Source organism: Aethalodelphis obliquidens, unplaced genomic scaffold, assembly GCF_003676395.1.
Source record: "Aethalodelphis obliquidens isolate GAN/ISIS:26980383/991018 unplaced genomic scaffold, ASM367639v1 scaffold42, whole genome shotgun sequence".
Classification (NCBI taxonomy): domain Eukaryota; kingdom Metazoa; phylum Chordata; class Mammalia; order Artiodactyla; family Delphinidae; genus Aethalodelphis; species Aethalodelphis obliquidens.
In genome coordinates, this window is record NW_020837986.1 from 7,020,134 (window position 1) to 7,027,202 (window position 7,069).

The following is a 7,069-nucleotide window of genomic DNA, read 5'->3' on the forward strand; positions in this document are numbered from 1 at the left end:
AGGCTGAAATTCCTCTAACATTTGCAATCTGGTTTATAAATCCAGTGCAGGGTTTGTCTTTTGGAAGTGATGAGGAGCTCTGTCAAAGGGCCAACTTCTCTTGGGCTTCCCTGGTGGCGCAGTGGTTGAGAGTCTGCCTGCCGATGCAGGGGATGCCGGTTCGGGCTGGGCCCGTGAGCCATGGCCGCTGAGCCTGCACGTCCGGAGCCTGTGCTCCGCAACAGAAGAGGCCATAACAGTGAGAGGCCCGCGTACTGCAAAAAAAAAAAAAAAAGGGACAACTTCTCAATTGCATTTTATCAGTAAGCAAACTGGGAGGGTGTGCTGAAGTCCTGAGAGAGATGACAGGCAGGCTGGCATGTGAGGGCTGACCCAGAAGTCCTCTGTGAAGTAGGTCACGGTCAGAGATAGGCATGTACTTCAGCATCACCTGTGATATGGATGACGATTATGAGAATCATCATCTTGATAACACTTATTATCTCATTTAATTCTTTTAACCCCCTTAAAGTTGGGTACTATTATTTCCTCTGTTTTACATGTAATGAAACCGAAGCTAAGAAAATTCACTGACTTGCCCAAGGTCACATAACTAATGGGTGAAGGATCTGGAATGTGAGTCCCCATTCTACTTGTAGCCACTGTGCTACCCTGCCTCCTATAAAAACCACCACCAAGGCTGCCCCTTCCACTTCCACGACCAAGCTGTGGAGCTCCCTGGGAGCCAGACACTGTGCTAAAAGCTTCACACACAGTCACTCACTGAACCCTCCAAACAAACCTCGGAGGTGTGTATTATTATTACATCCTTCTTGGAGATAAGGAAACTCGAACTCAGATGAGTTAAATAATTTGCCAAAGGCCAACAGTGAGCAAAAGGAAGAGGCAGTTTCAAGCCAGCCTCTGGAATCTGCACTCTCTCCCACAAAGGGACAACGGCTACTGGTGGTGGTGACATAAAACCACTACCACTGCTGCTGCTACAACCATTACCACCACGCACACTGGTGAGCAACCAGTGGTGTGCCCGGGCCTGTGGGAGGTTTGTGTCTATTACTTCTAATCTTTGCAATATCCCAGTGCAATCGCTTTCGTTATTAACATTATGTCGTGTAGCAGGAAACTGAAGATGAAAAGGTTACTGGTCTTTCCCAAGGTCACACAGCTGCTAAGTGGTGGAGCTAAGACCGGAATCAAGATCTGTCTGTCTGACCAGTTGTGCACTAGAGCTGACTCGTACTGGTTTGAAAGAGTTAATTGTTAAATTATTAGGAATTTTGCTGACCAGTTGTTAAACACGGCCATTATTAAAAACTAAATGTTATACACTTACAATTGTATAAATTATATTCACAAAAGATAATAAATACTCAAAGTCATAAATTCCTAATCATTTTATTACTATTACATTGGTATAATATATATAATATGTATATATATTGTACTATTGTCTATTGTCTATGTTTTTAGGGTTATTTACATCTATTGTGTCCGTATGGTGAGGTCACCATTATAATGGTATGTGGTTGTCCATCTCTTTCCAATTCCTCATTTAATGACATTAATTGCCAGCTTAAAACTGGTCACAATGAAAGCACTTACCCCATATAAGTAGTAAACATTACAAATTGGGGCTTGGTTTTTTGAAGAACAAGTTGTTAAATATTTACCAGTCCACCACTATATGGGACCCACATCTTCCCACCATATCTTGCAGTCTTCCAAATCTTAATGTTCCTGCTAATGATCAGTGGTCCTCCAGCCTCCATCCCTCTGCGAACATGAGACTCCACCTCAGAGGATACAGGGGCGTCCCTCACGTGGCCCTGGCCTTCACAAGGAATGGAGAGATGTCAGTCTCGGAAGTGCTTGCCAAGCAATGCCTGCTTTGGAGAGTCCTTTCTCCTCCATCCGTTTCTCCTGCATCCTTTTCTCCTGCATCTGCTCTCCAAGCTGGAGTCTACATTTAAAGATGTTCAAGTTTTTCCCACCTTTCTGGAGAGGAGGACAGAGATCATCTCCAAAATAGTCTGTCAATTCAAGGCAATGCCAATCAAAATCCAAAAGGAAATTTTCCCCAGCAAATGGAATATAATCAGCCACAAAAAGGATAAATAGGAAAATATATTATGACTTGAATATATGCTTGTGACCTATTTTGTAGGGAGGGGAATGGTAGAGCAAAAGTAGAATTTAGAGTATGCTCACATTAATTTATAATATATAAACACATTTATACATGCATATATACCATATTATTTATGTATTATATTTTATATGTGTAGTGTATGTAGATATTTACTGTATGTTATATACATATATTTGTGTGTGTGTGAGAGAGAGAGAGATAATACATTGGAAAAATAAAATTGCTGGTAGTTGGATCTCTAAGCAGTGGCACTATCATTGATTTTTTAAAAGTCTTTCTCGTATTTTGGGGAGAGAGGGAAGGGATTAAGATTGTGCATTGCCATAATGCTGGGATGTGTCAGACTGACCTGGGTTCACATCTCATTTCTATCCTTCTGAGCTGCATGATTGCAGGCAAATCACTAAACCTCTCTGACGCTAAGTTTTCTTGGCTGTAAAATAGAGACTATACTAGTACAAGCCTCATAAAGACATTACAAGTGTAAAAGAGATTACACACTTAGTAAAGAGCAAATGCTTGGTGAGTATGAACTCTGATGAGGAAAAGGAAGAGGAGGAAAACTGCACAGATGAATAAACATACAAGCTATTGACACTCGGTTTAGTACCAAATTTCCCCCACGAAGAATCCCATTTCTTGGGAATATGCTGTGACCTTTAGTTGGCTTTATATGGGAAAGAAAGAGTGGAGAGCAGACACAAGAGGCTGTTTTGTGTTTCCCTAAAATAAATTCAGTACCAAAAAGAATGACAGAGTGATAAGTGTGAAACAGAGTCTACCTGTCTCTACCTTCCTCGCTCTGTTTCCTCCTTCTTCCCATGTCTGGAGCCAGGAAGCCCTCAGAGGCGTCTGCCCCACGTTGCCCCAAAACTGGAACTCTTTAGCTCCAGTGGCCAGCGCAGCTCTCCTCTAGAGCTGCAAATCCACAGGAAGGCAGAAATCCATACTGAACATACTGTAAGCCCATTTCCCCAGACTAATAAAAGCTCAGATCAAGGCCAGGTAAGGAGGATTACAGAAAAGATTCAACCTTTTATCCTGCATCCTCTGCTAGGTAACGTGTGCTGGACGTTTCTAACAACTGCAGTTAGCACCCTTTAACGTTGTAATAGAATTTAATTAAGCAAGCTCCATGCTGTGTGGTTCCTTAAAGCAGGACACAATGCAAGGAGCAGACTGGTGATAAGCTAGGAGAAATTGCTGGTCCTCTCTGCCTGGAAGCCATTCCTTAGAACCACAGACACCCAAGTGGTGGGACTCAAGATGTCTGTGCCTGTGGACATATGGGAATATCTTCATTTCAACACCATCCCCTTCATTTCCACACACATACGGACTTTCACTCTTACGACACGCTCTCCACGCTTCTAAATGCTCACATATGCAAAGACAAGTACATCAGCATAAGCGTGGACTCATACACATATGTGTATATACACCCCAGTATATACAGGGACCCACAAGAATGCATGTACAATCACATGCACCCACACTACCCTCATTTTTTCAATAGCACCATCCATCACTTTGTCCCAAGCCAGAAACTGGAAAGATATTTGCAGCACTCCTTCTTATTCCCCACTTCCAACCTATCATCAAGTTCAGATGACTCTACCTCCTTTATAATCTTTGAGTTACTTCCCATTATTTTCTTGCCAATAGCCAACACCCTGATCCAAATCCAGGTCACCATCATTTCTCTCCTGGATGACTGAGTCTCCAAATATGAACAGAACAACTAGGCATGGTATGCAGGAATAAGAGGAAATATCAAAGGCAGATTCATGGGGCCAGGTAAAGAACCAGACCAGGGGACAATTTTAAGAAATAGGGAAACTGAAGCCAATAAAAAATAGAGCTTGGAGAAGCTGATGTGAAAGACAAGGAGGAAAAAGGCCAGAAATATGTTTTAATAGAAACCAAGGGAAGAGAATTTTCCTAAGAAAGAACAACCAAATGCAATGTATCGCAGGAGGTAAAATAAGAGCTCATTAAAAATTGATCTATAAATTTGACCACAAGGAAACCAATGGTGATCTTGACAAGAGCAGTTTAAGAGGGACGTTGAAAAATATTCAGAGGTGATTGGAGGTGGAAAAGTCAGGTGAGTGAATATAGACTATTTTTCAAATAGGTGGCTTTGTAATGACATTAAACCATGAAGAGGAAGAGAGAGAGGAAGTACTGGGTAAAAGGGGACGGGGTAATCATTGATTGCTCTGTATTCCCATTATCTGCACACTTTTCCATAGGGAACTGCTCTCCCAGAATTCCAACAATGAGATCCAGATAAGACAGCCAACATGAGCCCTCAGAGTGTCCCATTCCCTTGACCACTGTGATTGGTTCAAGGATAAACTTATGACCCAAGCTGAACCAAATAGAATTCTTCCTCAGATTTTTTATTATTCAAACTTGATGGCGATGGCCCATTTTCCTTGTTGATCATAAGCTACAGGAATTTGGTCTGGCATGACCTACAGACAGGTTTTCATCACGTGGAAAAAACTGACCTGAAAGAATAACTCTAACATGAAGACACGAGTAGAGATGAAAATGAAATAGTGGTCACATCTCAGAGTTCAGTTGTCCATGAAGCCAGCTCACTTCTGCCTCTTCCATAATTTGTTTATGTCATATAATGTTTCCTTTTTTCCCTCTGCTAGTTTTAGTTGGGTTTCTGTCCCTTGCAACCCAAAGAATGTAAAACTGAAGGTCATTCATTCCATTGATGAAAGCAATTTCCTTCAATTCTTTTGGATGAGCATATGGTCGACTGAAAGATGGCCATCAGTAGAGGGAGAAAGAATGAAAGAACACAATATTATTGATGGAAGGAGGTCTTCGAGGCAACACATACAGGTAAAACTAGAGGGATTCACCTCGAACATTCAGTTGGCGGGGGTAGGATTGTTTATGTAAATTGTGGGGCCCAGTGCAAAAGGAAACTGTTGGGTCCTTTGTTCAAAACTTATAAAGAATTTCAAGATGGTGATAGCAGAACATTAAACCAAACAAGGAGAGAAATCTGAGTATATGTGACAGCACAGGTCACTGCCCATGGAGCCAATTCCTCTGAGATGTAAGGTCAGGAGGGACAGATGGCATGTGACAGGAACATTTAAGGGTGACAGTAATAAATTGAGATGGAGACACTATTTCCCCAAAGGAGAGATAGACTTATCTGCTGTGAAAGAAAGGGTTGGGTATGAGAGGGTGCAGAAGGAAGGTAAAAAGAAAGGTAAATGGACACAGAAATATGAAACACACATTCCCTGAAAATGTGCAAACTCCCCATGAGGATGATGTAGCAGTGATGAGCTGGAGCACCTTTGAGAGCCAGGCAGAGTTTGATTATACACCACGGCATGCCCGTCAGCTGCCAGCCTCCCTACACAACCATTATTTGCTTATTTCAGGACTACCTGGCTGTTCTCTAAAATCAAAGCTTTACTAATAACCATATTTAGCATTGAACAAGCGCTTGGTATTTCCCGAGGACTTCACAAGCACTAATTAGTTAATAATTCAATGTAGTTGAAGAAAAGGCATAAATTGCACATCTGCAAGAACCAGGTGCCTTTCTTGTTTGTGATGTAGGGAAAGGATCCTTACACCAGGTAACAGGGGTCTGTGAGTCCTAGAATTTTATGCAGTGTATGAGTGTGTGTGTTTGTGTGTCTGTCTTTCTGTGTGTGTATATGATTGTATGCATGTATGTATGTACACACATGTGTGAGTGTATATGCATGTGCATGTGTGTACATGCACATGCATGTGTGTGAAAATACCTTCATTGGGTCCTCATAGAAACATCTGGGCCAAAAAGAGTTAATGATCATAGCATTGAAGAAGGAACTTAAGATACAGACTCAGAAAACTTGGGTTAGGACACAGGTTCAGCCACCTACTGGTTATCCAAACTTGTACATATCAACTTCCCTCTTAGTGCCGGCGTTTCCTCATCTATAACATGGAAAGAATATCTTTCTCTCATGGTGTGAAGATTAAATAAAAGTCCTACCACAAAGTCAGAATTGATCAGTGTCTCAACTCTGTCTTGCATTTTCTCATTCATTTCATAGCTGGACAGCAAAGACAGTCTAAAACTCCAAATTTGCTCAGCTATATGTGAGGAGAAAGAGGAGGAAGATGTAAGAAAAGCTGCAGATATGGAAGAATATGAAGAGAGTGAATTGTTGGAAACAGATGAGTCTACTCTCGGTGCAAGGAAAATAGTAGAAATTTGAGAGCTAAGGCTGAGGTTGCTAGTTTGCAAACCAGAACTTATGACCTTTACGTCACTTATGATAAGTATTACCAGATCCCACAACTATGGTTGTGAACCATGATGAGCCATGGCAGCCTTTATCAGTTGAGTACATGTGTGAAGTCAAGTTCATTTGAAGAAAACAGTGACCATTTAAATCACTGTTATCTCCCACCACCGCCTATGTGTTCAGTTCCCCCAGGCAGGCATGCCTAATGATGAAGAAAACCATAGACTGTTGCAGAAGGAAGGGTGTTCATAAGTATCTTCTAATTTTCTTGAAATGTGTTCGAACCATCATTCCAACAATAAACTATAACTACACTAGACATTAGACAATGAAACAAGTAGAGCATGGAAGCTATCCTAATTATTGGTTCTGATTTTTAAAGAATTTACCCATACACATGACCATTGGTCATATTCACCAATATGTACAATTTCCCTAATAAAGGGACTTACATGTTTATGTATTTAATTTTTTAAATGTCCCATTACAAAAAAAAAAAGTGTGTGTCCCTAAGAGGACCTTACACACAGTTCCTGCTTTGTGTTTCTTGCCTCAATACAGAGATTCTTCCATTTCACTTGCTATTAAGGAAATCTTGTATCTTTAACGCAGTCTGCTGCTGTCTTTCTGTTAATCA

At 41.2% G+C, this 7,069-nt stretch overlaps 1 pseudogene; it reads left to right on the forward strand.

Moving 5' to 3' along the window:
- Window positions 1–358: 358 nt before the first annotated feature.
- Window positions 359–6,805, forward strand: LOC113605035 (ubiquitin-like-conjugating enzyme ATG3 pseudogene; annotated as a pseudogene).
- The last annotated feature ends 264 nt before the right edge of the window (window positions 6,806–7,069 follow it).